Below are 27,469 nucleotides of genomic sequence, written 5' to 3'. Positions count from 1 at the left end.
GCTGATGGGTTTGGAAGAGCAGAACACAGAGGTTGGAAGTTATGCTTCTTTGTTTCCTCTTTCCTTTGGAATCTGGTCAGGAGAGAGCCTGTATCTCTCTGGGAGATTAAAGCCACTCACGTGCTGTGAGTTTTCAGTGCCTTATCGGGTCCAAGTGTAGAACGTCCTTGACCTGTTATACAGGAAGGTAGGAGTTTCCTGCTCTAGTCTTGGGAGCTTTGGATCCTATTCCTTCCCAGACCCTGTCTGACACTGGTCAGCCACATCAGCAGGGATTCGCAGCCCTGAGAGATCAGTCTCCAGCTTTGCTTTCTCATTTTTGGTGAAGACTCTGGACAGAACCCAGACAGTTAACAGCTGCCTGTGATCTCAGGTGATGCTGCAGTCCAGGGCCCTGGGAAACGTGTCTCAGGGATTCTTCAGGCCTCCTAATCTCTCCCCGAACCACCCCTGAGCCCTTCCTCCACTTAGGTAAACACTGTGCTCTCAGGCTGACAAGGGAGAAGAAGCAGGTCCCTCCAGCCTGACACAGGCTGGGGAAGACAGGCTCTGCCAGCCCAATACATCAGCTGCCCCAGGAAAGGTCAGACTGCCCATAATAAGGAAGTGCTCACATCCAAGAGAGGTAAATCCAGAGCAAACACACAGACGCAGAGAATGTCACTCAGCCTGATGCAGAGTCCTCGCAAGAACACTGTCGTTGAGGCAATAATTCTTCTAAAGGACTGTAGGTTGGAACCAAAGGTCTCCTTGAATGGCTTATGCTAGACACTGCTAACATGGGCTCTAGGAAGGTTAAGGGGTGAGAGGAAATCAGGCAGATGCTCCTGGGAAGACTCTAGGCTCAGACACGGCAACCTGAATCACTAAGACACTCTACAGCATTGTGGGAATTAAATTATTCCTGCTGGGTAGGTAGGTATGAGAAGGAAAAGCTTGCCAATCAAAACCACAGCGTGGAGTCCCCAGTCCAACTTCTGCTTCTGACATTTATTCGTCATCTAATGTTGGCAGGTAAGCAACCAAGTCTCTGAGCCTTAGTTTTGCCACCTGTGAAATGGGGGTAAAATAATGATAAAGCTGGATATGGTGATACATGGCTGCAAGCCCAGGACTCAGGAGACTGAGGAAAGATGTCCCAGTCCTGGCTGGGCTACGTAATGAAACCCTGTCTCAAAAGCAAAACAGCAGTAAAAACTAGTTCTACACAGGTCTACCACCACTCTGTGAGTTTGTATCCTAATAGCTAAGTGTCATATTCAAAAACTCAGCCATTACCAAAAATGGCATTGCTACACCATGACTACCCATCTAGTGAGTCCTCTTCCAATTCAAAGAGCATAAGTTCCCTTGGGGACTAAGAGGTGACAGCCCAACATCTACCTCTGAGAGGCCATCAAACAACTGCAAACTGCAAACCAGGATACGCACCCAGAACCCAGCCGAGTCCACAGACAGGAATGTGCTGGCCCTAAATTTACTCAGAGCCTCTGGCCCACAGGGCAGAGCAGTCAAACCACAGAGACCAGGCAGTAACTGGTTTTTCCTCAGTCGAAAATGGCAGAGCTAGGAGTGACAGTTGAGAAGTCCTTAACCTTTGTAGAAGGCAAGAGAGCTCCTCCTAGTTTTAATGCTGGGTGACAGCTCAGTGACCAAGAGCATCTGATCTAATATACCCAGAACCCTTGTAAAAACTGAGACATGGCTACACGTATCAGCTACAAAGCGCTGAGGGGCAGAGACAGTCAGATCACAGGCGCTCACTGGCCAGTCTGCATAGCTAACAGCGCTGAGGGGCGGAGACAGTCAGATCACAGGCGCTCATTGGCCAGTCAGCATAGCCGACAGCGCTGAGGGGTGGAGACAGTCAGATCACAGTCTCTCATTGGCCAGTCTGCATAGCCAACAGTGCTGAGGGGCGGAGACAGTCAGATCACAGGTGCTCATTGGCCATTCTGCATTCTGCATAGCCAACAGCGCTGGGGGGCGGAGACAGACAGATCACAGGCGCTCATTGGCCAGTCAGCATAGCCAACAGCGCTGAGGGACTGAGACAGACAGATCACAGGCGCTCATTGGCCAGTCTGCATAGCCAACAGCGCTGAGGGGCGGAGACAGTCAGATCACAGGCATTCATTGGCCAGTCAGCATAGCCGACAGCGTGAACTTCCAGCTCTATAAGAAAACTTGTCTTTAAAAGATAGAGGGGTCGGGGCTGGGGATTTAGCTCAGTGGTAGAGCGCTTACTTAGGAAGCACAAGGCCCTGGGTTCGGTCCCCAGCTCCGAAAAAAAGAACCAAAAAAAAAAAAAAAAAGATAGAGGGGTCAGAAGACGGCGTCCACAGGCACGCTCTTCTACATATGCACAACAACAACACACACAATTTGTTTAATAACAAAAAATAGCATAGTATTGGTACAAAAACAGACATGCGGGAGACCCAGAAATAAATCTACCCAGCTATAACCCCCTAATTTTCTTTTTAATATTTATTTTTATTTTATGTGTTTGGATTTTTTTGCCCTTATATATGTATAAGCACTGTGTGCACACAGTGCCCTTAGAGACCAGAAGAGGCCATCAGATCCTTTAAAGTTGGTGTTAGAGACTTTTGTGAGCTGCCATGTGGGTCCTGGGAATTGAACTTGGGTCCTGTGGGAGAGGAGCAAGTGCTTTTAACTACTGACCCCTATAACTCTAACCCCTATAATCCCCTAACTTTCAACAAAGATGTCAAAAACGTTGGTTTTGGGCGAAAGATAGTACTTTCGACACCATGTTCAGCAAAGCCAATATTCACCTGTAGAGGAAAGGTACCGTCTACCACCCTGCATAAAAATCTATTCAAAGTGGATCAAAGGCATCAGCGTAAGATCTGAAACCTTCAAACTGCTAAAGGATCAGAGGGGAAATGCCTAAAGACATGGGGATAAAGAAAGGACTACACATAAAAGGCCATAATAGCAGCAGAAATAACCCGACATTAGCAAATAATGTTATACGGCACTGACCCCACACACAGAGAAACTTGTAACACATCAAATTCGAAAGCTTCTGCAGAGTGCAAGAGACGGCCACCGTAGAATGAGAAGACCCTCTCAGTCAGCTCTGTCAGCCAAGGGATCCATACTTAAACTATAAAGAAAACTAAGCACCCAGAACCACGTCCTCTACGCATGAGCTCAGCAGACACTTCTCAAAAGAAGAAACACAAGGGGCTCACTGGCTTTAAAGACGCTCAACGTCCTTAGCGAGTTAAATAGCGATGCAAGTTAGCACTGCCTTGAGAGCCCATTCCCTGAGACCGAAAGCAGGCACCAGATGCTGGTGAGGATGTGGAGAGGAAGCACTGCCCTACTCGTGGGAACTTGACTGGCACCGGCACTTTGGAGTCAGTGTGGGAGTTCCTTCAAAAACGCCAACCAGAATTGCCACGTGACCCAGCTGCACCACTCCTGGCCGTGTTACGTAAGGCTTCTAAGTCTATGTTCCACAGAGAAACTTCCACACCCAGAATTATTGCTACACTACTCGTAATCAATAAGATATGAAACCAACATAGCTACCCTTCAACAGATGAATAGATTAAGGAGATGTGGTACCCACACACAGTGGAATTTTTCCACCACAAAGAAAAATGAAATCACAACGTTTTCAGGAAAAATGGATGCAGCTGGAGATCACCGTGTTTAAGTGAAGTCAGTCAGTCAGACAAATACTGTTTTCCTGTTGCGTATGGACTCTCTATTTAAGGTTTTATATATATATATATATATATATATATATATATATATATATATACACACACACACACACACACACACACACACACACACACATGCACAGAGAAAGGGGGTGTTATATATAAATCCTCACACAGCAAGAGCCAGGGGGAGAATCCAGCCCTCCCCACACTCAAGTCCTCTTACAACCCACAGATCCATTCAGACAGGCAGTGCTCCAACACCCACTTCATGTTCCAAACCACTAACCTCTTACCCACCACAGGAAGGACTAAACTCCACCACAGGAAGGACTAAACTTCACAGGGAACCTTGGAGGGGACGATCACTGTCCAAAGCAGGACTCCAGCCACAAAGGGAAGTCAGCCCCAGGAAGAACGACCTCATCTTAAGGTTTCGGTGCTGACAAGGACATGGCCCTGCCTTGGAAACCAAAATTGCACATGAGGGGAAGGGGAAATGTTCCATTACATTCTCTTTTGGTGTTTTGAAATTGAGTCTCCATTTCTGTCTGGTTTTTGGTTTTGAAAGGTTTATTGGGGGGCGGGGTGTTTGCTTGTTTTTTTTTTTTCCCTAAGAAGGGTTTCCCTGCGAGCCCTGCCTGTCCTCTAACTCAGAGACCTGCCTGCCTCTGCCTCTGAAAGCTGGGATTGAAGGCGTGAACCACTGCCTGGCTGAGTCTTCATTCCCTTACCAAGAGAGGGAAGCTAAAATGTCTCTAGAATCACAGCAACAGAGCCTAAGCTTTTATCAGCATAGGTGGCTCAAGAGTTAAGAGCACTGGCTGCTCTACCAGAGGACCTGAGTTCAATTCCCAGCACCTACATGGCAGCTCGCACCTGTCTGTAACTCCTGTTCCAGGTGATCTGACAGCCTCATATGCAGTAAAAACACCAATGGACATAAAATAAAAAGGAGTAAATTTTAAAAAGTAACGCTGACCTCTCTGACAGCTAAGTTAAACCCTCTGTGGTTCAGAGTTTAGCATCTTGCCCTTTCTAGGTTGCTCACTAAAGGGTCTTTAACCAAACACCCCCCTGTTCCCTGTAGCTGATCTTCCAGCAGATGCTACTTGTCTTACAGATATACAGATCACATACAAAGGTAGAAACAAACTCAGATATGATTCATGAAGATTAAATGGGGGCTGGCATATCGCTTAGCTGATAAGATGTTTGCCAAGCCTGAGGCCCTGAGTTCAAACCCCAGAAGCATTGGGAGGAAAAAAATATTCGGGTGTGGTGGGTACAACCCCAGTCAGCCTAGTTTAATTAGCAAGCTCCAGACCAAAGCTAGAACTTTTCTCAAAACCAAAGTGGGAAATTCCTGAAAACAACACCTGAGGTTGCCCTCCATTTCCACACACATGTGTGTGCACATGCATGCAAGACACCTGCACACCCACATGAACACACATGAACACACATGTATCCACACATTCCCAAAAAAAGATTTAATATGAGAGTAGGACTCAGGGGACTGGGAGGCCACTCCTGACTGTGAACATCTTCCATTTTCTTTGGTGCCTCAATTTTCCCATCTGTAAGTTGGGAATGTGGGAAGTGTCACATTAGCATACAGAACTTCTCCCTATACCAAGATGTTTAACTCGACTTCCTAACTTCTTGCTGAAATGTTCAATAGACAGACTGAAGTAACAGATCCCCAGTGGAAGCCATAATGTGGCCATCTTCCTCAGGACTCCAGTGTCTCTCTGTAGGCTGGCTCCTGTGTTCAGGCTTGGTCCCCAGCAGGTGGTACTGTGTGGGGAGGGGATAAAAACTGTAGACCTCAGGATGGAATAGGTCACTGGGGCAGTGCTTCGTGAGAGGACACCGGGCCTTCCCTTTCTGTGCTTCTACTCACCATGAAGTGAATAGCCAACCTCACGTTCCACAGTTTCGCCTCACCTCAGACCTGAAACCACAGAGCTAGGCTTACCATGCACTGAACCCTGGCCTGACAAACATGGAGCCTCCTGTTGCTTCTCTTCAGTGTTTGTCACAGTAACAAAAAGGTCCAACTACTGTACTGTAACTGTAATTCGTTCAAAACCTATATTTAATGATGTCTCATAAAGACTTTAGCCTCTCTTCCAGCCCACCACCAGAAAAGAAAGGATATGGGGAAGTGGATCTGTTTAGAAAGATTCTTAGGAGCAACTCCCATCTGTATTGTCTGGAAATTGGCAGTCCAGTTCACAGGTTAGCGGCGGTATCTCGTTCTAATCGCAAACACCTTACGAATACACTAGCAGTCCAGTTTGGTAGTCGGGAGAGCAAACCGGAACCAGCAGTGATTTCACTACCTAGCAGAGACGGCCAGGCCTCAGCCTCCCTCTGCAGGAGTCAGCAGGAGGGACCCAGAAAGACCATAAGTTCTTGGCTGTGCCTCTCTCAGGAAAGCGAAGACCCACAAGCATTGCACAGTTAGCTCTATAGGCAAGCCTAGCTGAGCCTCTGTCACTGTCCATCCAGTTCTCTTTACACCCTCCAAACATCACGTGTCCTCCATGGATCGTCTTGCCTCAGCCTGAGCTCTGCTTCAGCTGACATCACTCTGCCAATCAGCCTGACTGTGGAAGCACGAGAAACTGCAGCACACCACCAGAAGTTTTTTTTGGTGCATTTCTGTCTGTGGAGTCCCGACAAATGCAGCTCAACTACGCGATGTAAGGCGGACCAGTACATGCATGTTGTTAAGGAAGACTCCTTCATCACGTGTCCTTTCACTTGGCTTGCTTTAGCAGAACATTTTTTTCCTCCTGTGTCTGCTTCAGTCCAACATTCTTTCATGAGTCTGCCTTAACCTTTCGCTTGTGTGCACTTCAGGAAAATACTCCTTCATGTGTTTGTCCCAGCAAAACACCACCCAACACAACTGACTTTCCAAAGAACCCTTAAGTTTCTACTTCGCCATGTACTTCCACATGACCCATCCTCATAAAAGAGCGTGCTCCCGCCAGCACTGATGTCAGATATGTTACTTGACTCCATATGATATGACGATCCAGAGATGTGGAGAGAACACCCGAAAGTGGTTTTGAGAGTCACTTGACAAGGGTTCTCATTGTTCTGTTGTGGTTTGCCCTGGAGTTATCTGTATTTTGATGCTAATTCTACTGCCTCAAGGACAGCTGCCTAGTCACATGCTCAGGAATCAGGTGACTTCACCAGAACCTTCTCCCCATTGAATTTGTAAAGTACAGGTGAGGGGCAGGTACAGGATAGGAGGAGGCCTGTCATTGGAGGAGAAGGAAGGATGGGTGGGAGAGAAGTTTGAAGGAAGAGGAGGAGAGGAGGACAGAAAGGAGAGACAGGAGGAGAGTGTGAGAAGCCATGGCAGGTGACGTTAAGATTCTGCTCTGTGTATTTACAGGTTGTTATTAATGTTCCTAAGAGATGGATGGTACCGGGCTTTGTACGTTTAAGTGGGCAATTATATCTTATCAATTGGGTCAAAGATTACTGTGTTGTGTGTTCTTTAATGTGTAGATTTAAGTCGTGTAATGGAGTGTGTGGCGACTGGTCTGGGCCGCCTCGGAGTTGGGACGTGTTTCCGCCAAGAGTTATCTTGGGACACTGCAGTGCGGACCCAGCGAGGTAAAAGACAACCATGCTTTTTTTATTTTTATATTTTTACAACAATATTCTTCTGCATCTCCCCAGAGAGTTCTTGCTTCTTCAGCCTGGGGAGGAGAAGGTATCACATAGTGCTGGGCAATGTAATATAAGTGGGAAGTAATCCTTTGTGCTTTTGATTGTCTATTATACAACAAAATTGTATCCAAACTGACTGACAAAAACTTCGTGCAAGAAGTGCTAAGTGGGGGCTGGGGATTTAGCTCAGTGGTAGAGCGCTTACCTAGGAAGCGCAAGGCCCTGGGTTCAGTCCCCAGCTCCGAAAAAAAAAAAAAAAAAAAAAAAAAAGAAGTGCTAAGTGACCAGTTACACATGGAGTCTGCCTATCTAAAGGCAGTGGGAACGCTCATTTTGCTTCGCTTTGTTTTTATAATGAAGGGGCTGTTGAGACAGCTCAGCCGGTAAAGTTGCTTGCCGCCAATTCTGACAACCTGAGTTGGATCCCCAGGACCTACAAGTTGTCCTCTGACCTCTACGTGCATAACATGTTGCCATACAGTTACCTTGGCACAGCCTGTGAGGTAATATGATCCTTTCAAGTAGGACATCAAAATCCAAAGACAACACACAGGTAGGAAAGCCCCAAACCCAGCCCAGCTCTCCCAATTCATACTCTACATGGCAGTGTGACCCAGTACCTACCCAGATGCCTGAGATGGCTCCCTAAGTCCTCTGGTTCTCCCGGATAGTTCAGGCTGGCTGTAGCTGGCTTAGCCTACCTAAGGGAACATGGGGTTTGTTTCTTTTTTTTTTTTTTTTCCCAGAGCTGAGGACCGAACCCAGGGCCTTGCGCTTGCTAGGCAAGCACTCTCCCACTGAGCTAAATCCCCAACCCCATGGGGTTTGTTTCTTAGGATGGCATTTTATCTACCTGTTCTCTGGGGGCGTGTTGAGAGCCTAGAGGGCATACAGGTCTGCAGGCTTCCTCTGAAGACCTTCCTGTAAGTTACACAGCTTATGTACCTTGGATGGGTAAACTGCTTCTGGAGTACATGGTGGAGGGATCTCCTTCACTGTCCCACTATCCTTGGTCTGGTTTTCCTTTCTATGGTAAATTCTGTGCTTGAGGGGCTGGAAAACACTAGAGGAAGAAGAAAATGTAGGGAACAAATGGACCAAAGAATAAAAGAAAAAAATGAACCAAAATAACTCCTTGCACAGAGCTCATAAAGGTCCCAGAGTTCTGAGGAAATGGGGCTCCAACTCTGGTGCTGTGCTCTAACTCTGCTGGCGTCCTTTACACACCCAAGACACCTTAGCCCTGAGTGTGGAAGGAAGACTGCAGCTCTCAGCCCTGTGCACTGAGGCACAGCACGGATGGCCCTTCATTCCAACTGGGAAGTGATGTCTAGGGCTCTTTCCCACTTGCCTACCCTGGACTGTGGGGAATGACCCAGAATTGTGCTGCTCCTCTCCTAACTGCCTGTTGACGCGCTGGGATCCAGGGTCCTTCCCAGCATACCTCTGCAAGATCCACTTTGACCTCAGCAATCTTTGTCCTTTTTGTTTTGTTTGGATATGGTAAGGACTTCTGTTTTTGTTTCTGTTTTGTGTGAGACAGGGTTTCACAGTGTAGCCCAGGCTGGCCTGAAATGTGCTATGTAGCCCAGGCTGGCCTTGAACTCACAAAGACCTGCTGCCTCCCTCTGCTTCCTGAGTGCTGGGATTAAAGCATGCACCACCATGTCCAGCTGCAGCTTGCCTAGTTCACATTTTGAAATCTTCAAAAAACCCACATTCCCTTTAGAGATAACATTTGAGTGCAGCCTGCTATGTACTAAGGTCTTTCAATGATTTAGGTCAAGACCATAACCTGTTACTGTTATGTCCATAGAACAGACAAGGAAGCTGAACATTCCTGATGCAGTTTTGATTACAATAAATTGATCCATAGAGATGTCCTGAGGGGTCTGGAACAAAGAAAGCAGAAGAAATGCTCTGACCACACATGACAAGCTGGCAAGGTGTCCCGGCCAACAGGAAATTTACCCAAGAGATGCTCTGATCGTTGGAGTGGGTGGTAAGGGCTAGACTCTAAGATGCAAGTCCTTTCCTGATGAACTGAGTGACTGTGAACAAGACTCTCTGGGCCTAGCTCTCCTACCCAGTAGCAGCTGGGGACTGGCATGGGACCTTGGCGCAGTGTGCCATGTTTACCATATAAAGTCAATTGCTTGAGTCAGGTCTTCCCTTCCTAATCTCTGTCACACACACACATGCACATACCGTACACATTCACACACACACACACACACACACACACACACACCATACACCATATACACATACACACACACCATACACACACACCATACACACATACACACACACCATACACACACACACCATACACACATACACACACACACCATACACACTCACACACATACTCACACACACCATATACACACACACACTCACACACACATGTACATACCATACACATTCACACACATACCATACACACATACACCATACACACACACACCATACACACACACACCATACACACATACACACACACCATACACACATACACACACACCATACACACTCACACTCACACATACTCACACACACATATCATACACACACACCATACACACACCCCCCACACACACACCATACACACACACATACACACACACATACCACACACACACACCATACACACACATACCATACACACATCATACACACACACATACCACACACACACACACACTATACATACACACCATACACACACACACCATACACACATACTATACACACACACTATACACACACACCATACATGTACACACACACACACCATACATGTACACACACACACACCATACACACACACACACACACACACACACACATACCACACACACACTACATACCCCCCCACACACACACACACACAGACTCTCCTGGAGCCTGTCTCCCAACTGCAGACCCAATTTGACTTCCAGATGGAGGACCCTTGACCCTAGCATGCTTACCTGGAGGTCGGGTTACAACAATCTACGCCCTGAGGCAAGGAGAAGAATGACTTCCTTCTGCCAGGGAGTAGGTGGCCTTTTCAAAAAAATCTATTATCTCTGCCTCTGAGCACGAGTGGGTGAGTATGGCTTTGCTCTCATGGACAAAACATGTGTAGACACCTATGCTGCACTGTGTGTGAATTCCAGAGGACAATTTTGCGGAGTCTAGAATCTCCTTCCACTTTTGCATGGGTCTTGGGGGTCAAACTCAGACTGTCAGGCCTGTGAGGAGCACCTTTCTCTGGGGAGCTGTGTCCCAGGCCTGCGACATTTTACACCAGCGTTCGTGCACGGCCACCGATTCTGCTCGTCTCAAACCGTCCATTTCGGAGTTGTCTGCAGCACACCACATAGTGCTTTTCCCAAAACAAAATAATTTTCTCTCCCTTAGAGAGTTGTCCTCTCCCAGTGCCAAACCGGAAACAGTTGAAGATCTGGAATTACTCTGTGCTTTGCTTCTGGCTTGCAAGCTCCCAGAGGTATCAAGGTCAAATATGAGAGAGCAGCTGGTCACACGGCTGTGGACAGCCAGCCTGGGCTAGTCTCGGATGGAGGCGGGAACGTGGGTCAACCTTTAGAAGGAGTTCCTCCTGCGAGTCAAGGTTTTAAACCAAGTATACAATTAGAATGGCCTTCAAGGCTAGCCCACTAGACTTCATCAGCCAGTAAAACAATTACCCCTGTGTTTATTTTTTAAAAGTCAGTGACCTGCGAATAAGCAGCTCTTGACATTGAAGATTGCCAAGTTAAATAACCAGCTCTCGCCCGCCCGACTACAATGGGCTCTAGAGTTCTCCTGCATCGTCGTCACACAGGAGGAATACGCCAGCAAACAGCGCTGCAGAAGGAAGAAATCTGCTCTATGATTTTGTTAGCAGCTTCAGCGGCCAGCAAGGAGATCACTTATGAAAACGGATGCAGTGGCTCCTTATTAAAAATGCATGGATATCCAGTCTCTTGATTGTGGAAATAATCAGCAGACTGTATAATGTAACAAGACTCAGCCACAGAAGGAATTAATTAGGGTGAAATTGATTAAGGAGAAGAGGGCAAAAAAAAAAATCTATCTGCTACGATTCGGGCTCCGACAAGACGCTAGCATTCATTCCCACATTCTTTTCAGATTAAGAGCCTCATCCGAATGATCTGCGTGTCATCTGTATCCCAACCCCTTCTCAGCCAGAACGAAATGCAGGCATTTTCAGTAAAAATCAGATAACCTGCTCTTGAAGACTCGGAAAAGAGTTTGGGGGAGGCTGAAGGTTTTATTATCATTTTAAATAAGGGACGGGAACAAGGTCAGTAGTAAGGTCATCTGGGTTGCTTCTAGTCCTGAGCACTGGACACAGGTCTGTTAGGTTTTCCTAATGCTAAAGGAAGCATGGATCACGGATGCTTACGAGGCAGCCTCCTGACTACTGTGGTAGTAACACAATGACAGGTAGGGGGACCTTCACATACTCCATTGCTTGCCTTGAAACAGAGTCCAGTCAAACCAGAGACCCAGACAGAATTATCTACCATCTACTGAAGGGCCGCTGGGCACAGGGACTCCACCAGTCTCGGTAATGGGGATAGGGCTCACTAACAAGCTGCTACTCTATTCCAAGCTCCAAGCTCCCTCTCTCTCTCCTGCAGCTGTTCTAAGACAGGAGATGTGGCCACACCATTGATTTTTCTCTTTCTGTTTGCTTCCATTAGTAACTGCTCTGAGTCCCTGGCTCTCCCTTCTGCTGTGCTTATGCATGGCACAGGTCACTGGCCTTCCCCTGCCCCTCCCTCTGTGGACTGCTGTCCCGCCTCACTCAGTCCCTCGCTGAGAGGGTGGGGTGCATCATTTGTCTAGGAAGCATCTGGAGGGCTCTCTGCACGCTCTCCAGCCGCTCCGGCTCACCCCCTGGAACTGTCTGGTTCCGTTCCACCTGGGGCAAGGGCGGAGGTTCGAAGTCACCAGCCTTATTGGCACAGTGAGGTGGATAGAGAGGGAACATCAGGTCTTCATTTTGCCTATGATGTTCGTCTCTCTTGGCTCCATTTTCCCTAGAGATTGAGCCTTTGGGCAGACAGAGCAGGACTATCAAAACAGGAAACAGAATCCAACCCTGTCTGGGCACGTTGTCAAGTAATGTCCCACCAAATAAAGAAGCCTTGCCCACCAGAGGCAACTGTGTTAGAAAACCCAAGAAGAGCCTGCAAGTGGGACCTCTTCCTGATCTTACAAGGAAGCTATCCGAGGTACTCCCATGCCCACACAGCCACACTGCCACTCTCGACCGCTTCAAGCACGGCCGGGCAGATGACCCAGGAGGGTACTGGGACTATCTTGAGTAGAGGACCCATTACTCAAAGGCGGGGAAGATCCAGACCCCTCCTTAAATTGCAACCTCTAGGGGCACTGCCCACACCATCCTGCTCACTGAGCTTCCCACACCACCCCCATTGTCACAATGCAGGACTTTGAATGACAAAGGAGGAATTCAGAGAGGAGGAAGGTGGCTTTTCTCTCAAGGATTAGGCTTCATGTAAATTTAGGATGCAAATGATTCTGTGGGAGCAGGGACAGCAGGGAGGAGACAGCCCCCAAATACAGAGAGTTCTGAAGTACCTAGAGTACCTAGAATATCCTTGCCCTGTACACACAGCTACAGCCAATCCTTCCTTCACCCCCTGCACACTCTTTGCTTTAACCAAGATCTGACTTGAGCCTTTGCCTTAGTAAAGAGGATGCAAGAGAAATGTGACCCTTGCTGTCAAAAGTGTCACCAGTTGGGCAGATAAGATGGTTCAGAGGGCAAACATACAGGAAGGCCTCATGGCCTTAATTAACTCCGCAGAAGCCACATAAAAGGGAGAACGTTTTGGTGTGCACCTGTAACCCCATCATTCTTACCTTGAGATGGGGTAGCCTTCCAGTCACTTGTCACGAGGGGAAGACTGAAGGTCGACCCCAACGTGTGGGAAAATCAGCCTCTAGCGTTTGTATTGAACTCCAACCTCGAGTTGCATTTGGGGGTTCTCCCGGTAGTTAAGACTCACTTTGAGACTTAGATAGTCTATCTTCCCAGTACCCTCCTGGGTCATCTGCCCGGCAAGCCGGGGTCTCCCCACTACCAAGACGAGGGACAACCAAGTGAGCTCGTAGGCCTGATTTAAAGCACATTAGGGAATTCTAGGATAGGCGACCTCTATGTTAATCTGTTGAGTCTGGGGGCTGGAAACTGCTGCTGGGGAAGTCTGGAAACTGCTGCTGACCCTTTGTCCTTGCCTCAGGCCAAGTGACAGGGCAGTTTATGATGGTAGGGCAGATTAGTTGCCTGAAGCCTGGGGTTTTTTTCCTAGTAACTGACTTGCCTGAGCTTGCCTGGGCCTGTCCAGTTCTTAGGCACAGTCTCCTAACCGCCAATATGAAGCCTGTCATGGAATCAGACCAGTCTTCTCAGTTACATGATCAAAGAGAAAGTCCAGCTGGGCAGTGGTGCCTCATGCCTCTTGTGGAGGTTTGAATATCCTTGGCTTATGAGAAGTGGCACTACTAGGAGGTGTGGCCTTGTTGAAATAGGTGTGACCTTGTTGGAGGAAGGTGTTACTATGTAGGCAGGCTTCGAGGACTTCTAGTGCTCAATCTCCACCCAGTATGAAAGATTCCCCTTCTGCTGCCTGAAGATCAAGATGTAGAACTCTCATCTCTCTCTCCAGCACCATGTCTGTCTGGATGCTGCCATGCTTCCTGTCATGATGATAATGGACTGAACCTCTCAAACTGTAAGCCAGCACCAATTAAATGTTGTCCTTTATAAGAGTTGCCTTGATCATGGTGTCTCCTTACAGCAAGGAAACCCTAACTAAGACAACTTTATTCTCAGCACTCAGGAGGCAGGGGCAGGCAAATCTCTGTGAGCTCAAGGCCTGGTCTAGAGAGTGAATTCCAGGACAATCATGGTTCAATCCTGGTTGTCAATCGTGTCTCAAAAAACAAAACAAAACAAAATGTGAAAGTTCTAGCCAGGTATGGACATACACACTTGTAATCACAGCCGTTGGGAAAGTGAAACAAGTGGATTGTTTTGAATTTAAGTCTAGTCTGGGCTACACTACAGTGTGTTCCAAGCCGATTTGAGATGCATGGTAAGGATCGGTCTCAAACAATAACAAGGGAGGTTCTCTGTACCCAAGCCCTGTAATGACACAGGGGCCTTTAAGCAAGGGGACTGGTGTGACTCCCACGTGCTGCATTTGCTGAAGGTCCTTTTCTTGCCCTCTTAGAGCCTGTGGGCATAGCAGGCGTGGCCTGTGGCATGGTGGGCGTGGCCTGTGGGTATGTGGGCGTGGCCTGTGGGCAGCGCTTGGACTGTACTTACACCATGGAAATCCCAGCACCAGATGCTGACTTTGTCTCCTAGGAACCTGGAGCCTAGGGCAGGGAGCTATTTTGACTGTACCATAGCTGAAAGGGAAGTAGTCCTAAGGTAACCCTGCTGAGCTGCCTCTCTCCTGGGTCCTCAGGCCCTCTCTCCTGCTTGCTAAAGGCATAGTGAACAGAAGATGGTGGACTCTGGTTTAGATTTTGAAATTGCTCATCTGTAGGTTCCCTTAAATGGTTCTTCCCTTGGCACTAGAATGTTCACTGAATCCCAGACCTGACCTTCAATAAATCTGCTCTATGGTACGTTTCTTGCTGGTTGTTTTTTGTTTTTGTTTTTTCTTTCAATTAAATCTCATTGCACGGGGCTGGGGATTTAGCTCAGTGGTAGCGCGCTTACCTAGGAAGCGCAAGGCCCTGGGTTCGGTCCCAGCTCCGAAAAAAAAGAACCAAAAAAAAAAAAAAAGGGGGGGTGGTTGGGGATTTAGCTCAGTGGTAGAGCACTTGCCTAGCAAGCGCAAGGCCTTGGGTTCGGTCCCAGCTCCGAAAAAAAAGAAAAAAGAAAAAAAAATCTCGTTGTACAACATTTTGATTTTTTCCTGGGAAAATTTCAAACATGGGACAAAGTTGAAAGGACAGTACAGAAAACTTAGAAATCCCTCATCTATGGGGATGGAGAGATGGCTTAGCGGTTAAGAATACTGGCTGCTCTTCCGAAAGACCCAGGTTCCGATTCCCAGCACCCACATGGTAGCTCACAGCTGTCTGTTACTCCCGTCTCAGAGGACCCCAAGCTCTCACACAGATGTACATGCAACCAAAACACCAATGTCTGTTAGGTTAAAAGAGGTAAATCACTGAATAAGAAAAGGAATCCTTCATCCACACTCACCTTTTCTTTCCTGTTTTAAGACAAGCTTTTTCTGGGTACTCCTGGCTGCCCTGAAACTAGCTCTGTAGACCAGGGTAGCCTTGAACTCACATAGTGTACTCCACTACCACCTGGCCTTTCCTTTTCTTTTTATTCTTTTGGATTCACCACCTGTTATCTATTATTCACACTATTATTTGTATGCATACGTGCTCTCGATATACTCGTGTACCTATATATATGACATTTATGTATTTGTTGATGTATGTGGGGAGAGGTTATTTGTTTTGCTTAATCACCTTGAAAGCCACAGGTCTGAGGACACTTAAATATTAAGAACAGAAACGTGCATCCTATAACTCCTGTTATAACTATGATGTCATTGTCCCACACAATAAATTTGACATTGGTACAGTAATATTAGTTAACCTAGAAGATAGACTTAAATTTCCCTGATTCTCCAAAAATATCCTTTATGGCATTTTGGAAACGCAGACCACAATCAGGTTTTGCATGGTGTTTTTAGCAGTCTCCTTAGATCTTTCTAGAACAGTGTTCTGGTTTCTATAACATTGACATTTTTGAAGAGTCCAAGTGAGTTTTTCATAAAATATCTCATAATCAGTGCTTGGGTTTTTTTATTCTGATTAAAAATGCGTGGCCAAGAATATCCTGTAAGTGTTACAGATCTAAGGGGAAAGGTATCCTGGCAGTTGGGAGCCAAGGAATACCACGAAGTCATAACAGGCAAGAAACCTCACACAAGAGAAACAGGGAGAATAGAGGAGGGTGGCCGCCTCCGTGTGCGCAGGGTAGGGATGGGGGGGAACTCAGCAGGAGACAGGCTTTGTGTAGGACTTCTCGTGGGTGGAGCTTTCTAGGGTAGCCTAGGATTGGTTGGGTTTTGTGACTTGGTCTTGAGTTTTTACTCTGTAGGGTAGTGGTTGGCCTCCTGCATTAGAGGGGTTGGGTCCAGTCATTAGGGCTCTTAGAGTGTTCTGGGGTAGATAGGGGCAGTTGGAGGCCCTCAGCTGTGAGACTTAGCTTGTTTTGTGCCCCAAAGGGCTTGGCTTGGCCCTTAAAGTATTCTAGGGGACGGCCCCTACCATTCCCACGCCTTGAGGGGCTTACCGTTCACTACAAAGGTGATGTCCTGCCATCCCATGGTGTGTACTGTGTCCAGAGACACTATAGATTTTTGTGCCACCAGCGGTGATACTGAGCTGGGTCAGTTAGCTGAGGAAAACACTATATCCCCACAGTTGGTCCCCGACCTAAGGACCATGTAACACTTACTGACAACTTGATAAACTTTAAGAGTCTTTCAGGGAGAGAACGAAGTCTTCTCTTTTAGAAGAGACTGTAATACAGTTTTCAAGACTTTTCTCTGCAGATTACCTTGTTTATTCACTCAGCTCCCGAGGGAGACTTTTTTTTTCCCCTGCTGGAATGAGTGCAGACTCGCACTGAGCTCGGGCTCTCTGAAGTTGGATCTCCAACGCACCGTTAGTAAGTGCTTTACAGCAAACAACTTAACTTCGCCTGTCTCCGCGCCTGTAGGATGAAATGATAGTGCTTTCCTCCCATAGATGTTCTGAGCACTAAATAGAAACATTGAAGGGAAAATGCTTGGTTCCTAGGGGCATAAATGACTAAATAGCCCTGGGTTTGGTCCCCAGCACCGAGTAAGAAAGCTAGGGAGGGGGGGAAAAGAAGAAAAGAGAAACAGGACATGCTTGGTATTGTGATTATCATATAAAACATTCAAAACTGAAAAGTGCTAGCGGGGAGCTAAGCACATACATGAACATATGTGCACATGCATAGTCAGCATTTACATATCAGTGCAAATGTTTAGGAAGGTCATGGTGTAGCCTGTGGTTACCGGTCTGCATTCCCAATAGAGCTCAGATCCAAAGCGCTATCTACTGGCCCCCTACTCTGAGTCATCTGACCATGGTCTGCACACCATCAGGTCAGTACCACCTTTATCCAAATCATCTGAACGGTGTGTACAGAAATTAGACTTCATCTTACTTACCCGTAATTTCAAGATGTATGAAGTTAACCTCCACTGCATTCGTTGGACAAGGTTGGCCCTTGGGTCCCTCACCCAGACCCTATCTCCCAGACCCCTTGGCTCACTGTTGCTGTGTTGCTTGAGAATCAGCATCACGTGGGACATCCGTTACCACACGTCCAGCAGGCACACGAGCTAGATACTGCTGTATAACCTCGAGCATGCCTCCCCCTTGCTGTGCGTGCCCATACCCTAGACCAGAGACAGAATGGTCCTTGGTTAAAACTGAATGACTTTAGAGTTCAGGACATGTAGGGGTCTCTGGAAAACCCTTGTTGGCTCATCTCTTCCCTCTCGTCTCCCTTCCTTTCTCTCTTTCTAGGGATAGAACCCAAGGCCTCATGATGCTTGACAGGCACTCAGCTACAAGCTATACCTCCAGCCCCATTCCTATCTTTTATTTTGAGATGGGTTCAGCCATGTCTGTCATGTAGCTCAGGCTACCCTCAAAGGAAGTAAGAGAGAGCTTATTTTGAATCAAATATTAATGGCCACTAATTAAAGCAAACTTTTAAAATTTGTGTACGTGGGTTGCCCTCCCCTAAGGAGATTGCGAGGTCAGTATTGGATGTGAGAAGACAAGGCTTTCATAATCTAAGCATAAGGAGTTAGTGACCTCCTGAAATGAAGACACAGTGGCAAGGCGGGCAGAGCGAGGTCGTCATCGGTGGGCATGTAAACATTTGAAACAAAGGTAGGCTTGCAAGATGGTCATTACAACCTTTTGAAACAAAGGCATATTTACTGCTTCTTGAACAGACCGTGCAGAACCATTTGTAGGTAAGGTTACAGGTGGGGGCAGAGCCCAATCCTTGAGAAACAAATGTAATCGTAGGTAGGCATAAATGTAATCATAGGTAGGCATAGTTTGTCTTTGCCGTAAGATGGTTATAAGCCCAAGATGGGGGCAGGCTGGCTGGTTCATCACATGGCCCAGGATCCTGGGATCCAGATTATTCTGAATAGCACGAATATGGAAGCAGTTACATGTACTTTTAAAGTCACCGAATAAAAGAAAGTTTTAAATCAGCGCATTTCCTAAAGATTGGTGACAACCTCAGGTAGGCGTGCTATGGCAAAGCAGGGGGCTTCTGCTGCAGGTTCTAGACATGAGCTGACTCTTTGCCTTGGTGTGGGTAGAAGCCGGTGGTCGTTACATCAATATATTCTGAGGCTTTTATCCGACAGTGGAGGGGATCTTCTATGTCGGCCACAGATGACTGATAAATGACTACCAAGGAGACTAACGATAGCCAAAATAACATGGCTTCAAATATGCAGCATTTCAACTCAATAACCAAGCTTAATCAATAACCAATCAATCGTGTAGAATCTTTGGCTTTGTGTATTTTTCCTGGAACTGGAGAGCCTCTAGCTTTAGCCTCCTGCATGCTGGGATTACGGAGCCACCAGCCACCTCCACCCCATGGCTTGGTCATTGGAGATTTCCATTCCTACTTCCCACTCAGGACTGTAGCTGTCACGAGGGAAACCAACATCAGCAAACTAGCCATTGCCTCAGGTCGAAGGTCTCCATCCCCTGTGACAGGCTGGTCACTGCTGAGAAATGATTCTTCCTTGCTGCGGCTGTAAGCACTGGGGCCCAGGGGTCGGGGATATCTAGTGGGGAGGAAGGGGGTGATATTCCTGATGTGGAGGATGAGGGACACGTTGTGCTATTAAAATCGCCCAGGTGGGAGGACAAGGACCTGACGGGAGACTGAGGGATGCTTCCAGCTGGGGTGATTGGAAGGGATCCCTCCCTTCAGGACAGGGCTGAGGAGGCTGCAGAACCTCTGAATATTTCATTAATGGAAAATTGGATTGGGGGTGTGGAGTGGAGGGCTTGCTCACTCGGGATGGGGATTCTCGTTTCACGGTCAGCATACCAGACAGCTGATCAGGCCACAGGAGAGAGTCTGTCTCCCTCCTTGCTTCTTGGCTGTGGACAGGAGATGCCTTCTCTTCCCAGGGAGGTCACCTGTGCTTGTGCTCTGTGTCTGAGAAGATGAGTGAGTCCTACCCCCAGCCCCACCCAGCCAGCTCCCAACGCCGCAGGGTACCAAAGTGCAGACACAATGTTCAGACCCATTGCGTGGCAACCCTAAGTTAAGAACAAAGGGACCATGGGCGCCACTGCCCCGGGAGATGGCTAGGGGAAACAGACTTACTAATGAGTCTCCTTCTGTGGAACCCTCAGAGCACAGTGGAGAGCACTGGTTAAGGCAGCCACCTGGGCCTGAGCTTTGCGGAGGAGATACCCCACGCTGAGGAAGCCCCAGACCAAGAGGAAAGCAAGCTGCTGCCAGACACCAAATGAGGGCCAGCTTCTGGCAGGATCTGTGAGCTTATTCTACCTCCCAACAGATGGGACTCCAAGAAGATGGCAGCTTCCAATTCCATAGACACAGGCATTCCAGGTGGGAATGGCTGCAAAAGGATTCGTTCTATGTGCAGAACTCAGGTCGTGAAGGATGCTTAGCCACTTAGCCTGGGAAAGCCTCCAAACAGCAGTGAAAAGGGCGGCATCCAATGATCTCCGTCTTTCTCCCTCACTGGCCTCTCTGTCCCGACTTCTGTGTGACCTAGTCACAGTGCATCAGCTTAACCACCGAGGGCACATCTCCACTGTGAGCCAGGCACCATCATGCGCCTTGAGGAGACAGCAAGGAATGGGACAGAAGTTACTGGCCTGGAGCACTGGGGAGAGGGTAGTGGAGGAGATGAGCAAGACTCTAGTAACCAGTACAGAAGTGACAGAGATCAGTGCCAATGAGGACAGATGCTGTGACAGTAATACAGCACAGGATGGTTGTTGTCGTTGCTGTCGGTGGAGGTGGTGGTGGAGGTGGTGGTGGAGGAGGTGGAGGTGGAGGTGGAAAAGGTGGAGATGGAGGAGGTGGAGGAGGAGGTGGAGGTGGTGGAGGTGGAGGAGGTGAAGGAGGTGGAGGAGGTGGAGGTGGAGGAGAAGGTGGAGGTGGTGGAGGAGGAGGTGGAGGAGGTGGAGGTGATGGTAGAGGAGGAGGTGGAGGTGATGGTGGTGGAGGAGGAGGTGGAGGAGGTAGAGGTGGAGGTGGAGGTGTATAGCTCAGGTATCAATACCTACAGGCTCAGGGTGAGTCTCATTCTCTAGCCTGCAGCTCACAATCCCCCAACCCTGCCCCAAAGCCTTTCTTCCACATCAAAGGAGTTTCTTGCCGCTGAGATGTCCCTCAGCCAATTCCCAGCTCTTTCTGTGCCTCCTGCTGAGCCTGCTTCTCCATGAACTCCCGAGGAAATGACCCCACTCCCCCTATTTCCAGTCTCTTCTTGGCCTTCATGGGTTCAGAACAATGAAGGACAGCCCTGGAACTGGCCTTGGGATTAGGGCTGCACAACTTCAGTCTGCTTCAGGAAGTCACGGAATGGATGACACCACTAAGATGCCTTTGCACTTGACGTGAGACAGAAGAGAAGTCTGTCCTTCCTCTCACTGGAGGATGTGAGGCCTGGGAGGGCAGCGGTCTGAGAGTCCCAGTGACCAGATGGGCTGTGGAAGAGTGGGAAAAGCCTGATGACAGAGACCAGTGCTGTTCTTAGGCTGAAAGAAGCCCTGAGTGAACTTGGTGTCCAACAGAGGCCTTGTTATCCTGAGAGGTGGTTCTTCAGCCTGCCATTTTCACAGAGCGCATGCCCACCCTGGAGACAGCAGGGCAAGGTCCTTTCTGGACAGAAGCAGACGTGCCTATGTCTTTCTGTGTTAAGTTCTTCCTTTGTCATCAAAGAACACACACACACACACACACACACGCACACGCACGCACGCACGCATGTGCGCGCGCACAAGCTTTAGCAAGCAGATATGTGTTTCTGAGCATGTCAAAAGAAGTTTGGCCATGGTGGGAGAAGAGGCAGGTCTGCCAGGAGAACCCTGATAATGCAGCAGACAGCACAGGTCCTGCAGGGTACAGTGCAGGCAGGCCCTGCAGCAGACAGGCCCTGCAGGGTACAGCACAGGCAGGCCCTGCAGCAGACAGCACAGGCCCTGGGAACCAAATCTTGGACGGGCATGGGTTTTCATGATCACTTCTCTGAGTTCTTCTCTATGGAGCTGTGGCTGGTAGGGGCACAAAGGCCCCATGCAGAGAGCTGGAGTACATTCAACTTCCCCATTTCAAGCCTTTCCAGGAGGGAGGTTAAGTCCTTGCCTTGTTTCCTGCCATCACCATCTGTGACCTGAGTGTTGTATCATCTTACAGGACAAAGGCCCTTACTGCAGACAGAGCCCAGGCTGGTTCCGACAGTCAGTGAAGGGGACAGGCTGGGACCACAGCAGGAGCTGACCCAGAGGCAGGTACTGGAAAGGAGAAAGTACAGGGGTTGCTGACAAGCCACTGAGCAGATGTTCCTCCTCTTGTCAGCCCCAAAGATCCTGCTTCCCGGAACTCACCTCCTGGTGCTCCATCATGGGGAGAACAATGAATCCTGGTCCTGCATCCAGAGACTGATAGGTCCTCAGGGTCACGAGCCAGCCCCTGTCCGCTCCTCTCCAGCTTGGAGTTAAGGTTCTTTGAGGTTGCTTTAGTTTTAGTTTAGTTTAGTTTAGTTTAGTTTAGTTTAGTTTAGTTTAGTTTAGTTTGGAGGGACAAATGGTCAAAGAGAGGGACTTATTATGTAGTCCAGACTGGCCCCAAATTCTCCTTCAGTCTCCAGAGTAGTGAGATAGGCAAGCAACCCCATACTTTTCAGACTCTCTCTCTCTCTCTCTCTCTCTCTCTCTCTCTCTCTCTCTCTCTCTGTGTGTGTGTGTGTGTGTGTGCATGTGTATGCGTGTGTGTCTGTCTCTGTGTGTGTGTGCGTGCGTCTGTCTGTCTGTCTCTGGGTGTATGTCTGTGTATTATGTGTCTGTGTGTGTCTGTGTCTGTGTGTGTTTATCTATGTATCTCTGTGTGTGTCTGTGTGTGTCTATCTGTGTGTGTCTCTGTGAGTGTGTGTGTCTGTGTGTGTTTATATATGTGTGTGTCTGTGTGTCTGTGTGTGTTTATCTATGTATCTCTCTGTGTGTCTGTGTGTGTGTGTATCTGTGTGGGTGTCTGTGTGTGTATGTATGTCTCTCTGTGTATGTCTGTGTATGTGTGTCTGTGTGTATCTATGTATGTGATGTCTGTGTGTATCTGTGTGTGTCTGTGTGTATCTGTGTGTGTCTGTGTGTGTCTGCATGTGTGTCTGCATGTGTGTGTCTATGTATGTGTCTGTGTGTGTATGTGTATATATGTGTCTGTGTGTGTATGTGTATGTGTATATATGTGTGTGTGTATTCATGTGTGTCTATGTGTATATACGTGTCTGTGTATGCGTCTGTGTATTTGTGTGTGTATGTGTGTGTCCTTCAGTGATGGGCAGAGGGAGGGAAACAAGCAGAGAGAGTTGTGGAGGTTTAGGATACGAGCCCCAGGAAACGGCTTACCCTAAAGTGAGCCAAGCATTAGGACTGAGGCTGAGATGCTGGACCCTGGCCAACATCCTTAAAGGGGAAGACAAGGAGATGGGATGTGTAGTACCTGCCCCAGAAGGATCCTGGGACACTAACCAAGATGAGCCAAGCCCCAGGCTTGCACCCACCAAGAGGGTGGGGGAGGGTCAGGTGGGACCAGACCAGAAGCATGCTTGAAAACCTGTCTTTGAACCCTGGACAAAAGTCTAGACACACCCCTCAAGCCCCAAGAGGGACTGATTGATGCCAGCTTGGTGATCTGTGTCTCCTAATTCTCAAAAGAACCCAGGATAGAAATCATGGGGACAGCCTGGGTACCGGAAGAATAAATTGGCAGCCATGAAACCTTGAGGGACTTGTTCATGGGTCTATCCTTTGGGCATATCATGGAGGTTAGACTTCAGAGAAGTGACAAGAAAGAGGAACACTTCTCTGATTTCACAGAGCAGAAATTACTTCAATTTCAGGTTCAAGATGATACAGGATCTGAGGCTACATTTGTGCAAATCAGATCTTTCAGAGATTTCATCTAGGCAGCCTCCAGCTGTATGGTGAAGAACTCAGAGCTTGCCTCGAACCCTCTTCTCCACACACACCTTCCTTCTACCCACTGCAGAGCCCTCTGCCTCTGCCTCCTTCTCCTCCCCCACCTCCCTTTGAGCCGGAGAATGTGGGAACACAGAAATATGACTGCAGGAGCCTCCGGGCACAGTTCCTCAGAATGAGAAGCTGACAGACCTGACCCACAAAGTTCTTGCAGCTCCAGACCTATTCTCTGCCTTTCCATGTAACCAGAGAAACAATTCGATTATGTCTGGTGTCCTCTACCCAGACAATCTTAGATCAGAGCAGAGCTGCTGCCTTGTATGGCCGGGGCGTGAGGGGCCCACTCCCCTTGGACCAGCCGTGCATCTCTCCTGAAGCTGCTTCTTCTGTGCACCTCTCCTGAAGCAGCTTCTTCTGTCAGAGCCCCTAGCACTGTTTATCAATCTGGGAGAGTAAACACACTGAGAAGCTGGGCTGTGTTTCCTCTTACTGTTGCTCCTCAGTATGTTTGAGCTTTATGTAATTCTCGTGTGAGTGGGAAGCCTGAGTTGGTGGAAATCCGGGTTGAGCATCCAGAATATGCAGTTCCCTGGATAGCCACCAAGAGGGGACTGAAGCAGAAGACATGATGTCACCTTCAGGGAGGAGACTTTTCAGCTGTCTGGAGCAGGGAGTGAGGACAAAGGAGAAGAACTGCTGGCCTCAAACCTCAAGGAGAGGCCAGAACACCTTTCTGGGCTGCAGTCCAGCCTCTGCTTTGAAAACAAAGCTTCAAATGAGGTGCAGTGCAGATTCTGGGCTGCCAGATCTTAGTGGCCCTAGGGACAGCCAGCTCCAAGCAGCCTGGAAGGTCTCTGGGCATCCTGTGCCCCACCCACAGATACCAGGAGCCCAAGATACGTAGCCAATGCAGAACCAGACCTAAGATAACTCAAGGGTCACCAAGCCAGGTCTTTCTAGATCTTTCTCTCACTAAGTGGGGGGAGGGGGACAGGGTAGGGAATAGGGACCTCCACCCATTCACGAAGAGCCCCTGTGTCCCTTTAGTCCTTGGCATGGTAATTAATGGCCAGGAAGCTCTACATCAGCCTCTGCGTCAGCTAATGTGGCAGGAGCTCCCTCCTGACAGCAGAGTAATAAGAAATTTGCTAATGCAATTTATCACTTTAAAAAGCCGTATGTCGGCGGGTATGGGCCCTTCTCTGCAGCAGCCAGAGTAATTGTCAGAGCAGAGCAGCCAGCAGCTCCGGGAAGGGGGTGTGGATGTCTTCACTAAATCAGTGGTGCACAGCAGCGGGCAAGGTGGAGGAGGGCTGCTGGGGGCGGGGTGGTGGAAGGCCACTGCAAGCCCCCACCGCAAGCCCCCAGCTCTCCCACTCCTAGGAAGTCAACCTGGGCTAGCCTAAGAACCCGTTAAGAGCCAGCTAGGCTCTGAGCTCCAACCCTGCCCCCTCGGAGCTGCGAGAGCCTGCGTTTCACTTCCTGCTGCAGAATTAAAATAAGGACGGCGGTCTGCAGAGACTGCTCTGTCTCCATCCCTGGTGCTGACACAGCAGACCCCACTGGATGGGCACACACGTTTTGTTGTTTTTCTCTCCTAATCCCCTGTAATCCATGACCAGGGTTGTCAGCCCAGAGCCAGGAAAAGATTAGAAGCCCACCTTAGGTCCAACAGGGTCTCCGCTCCCAGGTGAGACAAAAAGTCATTTGTTTCACGTACTCAGTGTCTGGTAAAACCAAGAAGCTTCTGCGGGGGAGAAAAAAAACCAACACAAACAAAAAGCACTGTAGTGTGCTGTAGCTTCAAACTCTCCATTTTCCCCTAACACAAATTCACAGAGGCACAGAGGAAACAGCTGCCCACGGTGGGAATGGAGCCCAGGGCAGGGAAAGGCTGTGGTAGAGATAAAATGTCCACATGGCTGGAGTCCCCATAGCTTTCTGGAAAGGGTCTCACTCTCCATCCGTGGGGATGATAAAAGTTGGGGAGAGGTTAAGATTCCTGTCGCCAGCACCCCATGAGACATTGAAGCCAGTATCCCCTCCCCAACACCCCACGCCCATCCCCTCACCCTCACCCCCCACCCCCATTTCAGCCTTTCTCTAAAAGGAGGGTTTTTGTTTTGTTTTGTTTTTGAAATAGGTTCTTATGTATCCCAGGATGGCCTCACACTGGCTATGTCGTGGAGGATGGCCTTGAACTTCTGGTCCTCCTGCCTTCAACTTCTCAAGTGCTAGTAGGACGGCAGTCTGTGCCATCATGCTGTGTTTGTGAGGCCTTGGGGATCGAGCCCAGGGCTCCATGTGTGCTAGGCAAGCACTTACTCTATCAACCAGCTAGTGTTCTAGCCCCTTAAGCAAATTTTGATCCTAATTGTTCCCTGCCCTCTACATCCATGGTTCGGATTTGGGATAGAAGATTCAAGCCAGACAAAGGCCAAGGATAATAACTACTAGGAGAAAATGTTGTGCTTTGGTCTGACATAGCCCGATGTGGACAATGGAGACTGCCTTCCCATTCTCTGCCCTGTTAGTGACGTTGAAAAATGCCCAAAGATGGATAGAATTCAGCCTGCGAACTTCACCCAGAGAAGTGGAAGTGAAGCCCCTCCCCCACATTGAACTGACACCACTTGCTTGTTGTCTAGAAAGTTCCGAACATTCTTTCAAACATTTCAGAATGCCTTTTCAACTTTACGAACCCACCTCCTTATTTTATTATTTTTATACGTGTGCACACGTACGCAGATGAACAGGGAGGTCAGAGGCCAACCTCGGGCGTTGTTCCCTGTGAGCTGTTCATCCTGTGTTTCGAGACAGGTCACTAGACTGGCTGACCAATGAGCCCCAGGGATCTGCCTGTCTCTGACTCCCCAGCTTGGGAATTACACATGCGGTTATGCACGGCTTTTTAGCAAACATGGATCTGGGGATTGAATTTTGGACTTTACCAATTGAACTGTCTTCCTAGCCCTTCACCCTTAACCCCAACCCCTTAAATTCTTATTGAGCTGAGCATGGGGGTACACACCTTTTATCCTAGCACTCCAGAAGCAAAGGCTGGAGGATCTCTGTGAGTCCGAGGTCAGTTTGGCCTATGTAATGAGTCCCAGGACAGTCAAGGCTAAATGGAGAGAGACCCTGTCTCAAAAAATATGAATCAAAACCAAACAAAATACCTTATTGGTTTGACTTGTAAGTTTTCTTCTCTTCCTCTCTGTGTATATTTCAGAGGCAATCCTCTGCCAGTTGTATTTGCTTGGTCTTCACAGCACAGCCCAGGCTGGAGTCCGCCTCCCACACTGAGGTTGCAGATTTGTGACACCGTGCCCAGTCCTCCAAATCCACTTTGTTACCATTTCTGCCAGGCTCAAAACAAAGATAATCCTGTTGCTAGTTGGCTAGGGCTGCACTCAATTAATAGATTAGCCCACAGGAAATTCTTCCTTCTGCAGAGGACACAAAATTGTTACTTCTACTCCCATAGGGATTTCAGCCGAGCCTGAGAATTAAATTACCTGAACTGAAGCAGGGCATACAACGATATTTAGGATGGCTTGCATGACATCGGAGCCCACACCCCGCAAGGAAAAGGCAGAGGGCACTGGGAAAGCTGGGAACAGGTTGGGCAAAGATTCTATGTAGATTGTGGAACTGTGCCAGGGCAAGGGGTAGTGGGCTGGGGGAGCCAATTCTGGGTGAGGGGTACTTTTTGTGGC

The 27,469-nt window shown here is 48.5% G+C and overlaps 1 long non-coding RNA gene across 1 annotated transcript; it reads right to left on the bottom strand.

Moving 5' to 3' along the window:
• Window positions 1-22,507: 22,507 nt before the first annotated feature.
• On the bottom strand, window positions 22,508-27,042 carry LOC148005039 (uncharacterized). The gene is made up of 2 exons (XR_015622210.1): window positions 26,930-27,042; window positions 22,508-25,497 (listed from the first exon to the last, which is right to left on the bottom strand). It is a non-coding gene; the product is annotated as an uncharacterized LOC148005039 (long non-coding RNA).
• Window positions 27,043-27,469: the final 427 nt, after the last annotated feature.

Source organism: Rattus norvegicus, chromosome 6 (assembly GCF_021556685.1).
Source record: "Rattus norvegicus strain SHRSP/BbbUtx chromosome 6, alternate assembly SHRSP_T2T, whole genome shotgun sequence".
Classification (NCBI taxonomy): domain Eukaryota; kingdom Metazoa; phylum Chordata; class Mammalia; order Rodentia; family Muridae; genus Rattus; species Rattus norvegicus.
This window is presented reverse-complemented; position numbering and strand designations above follow the sequence as displayed.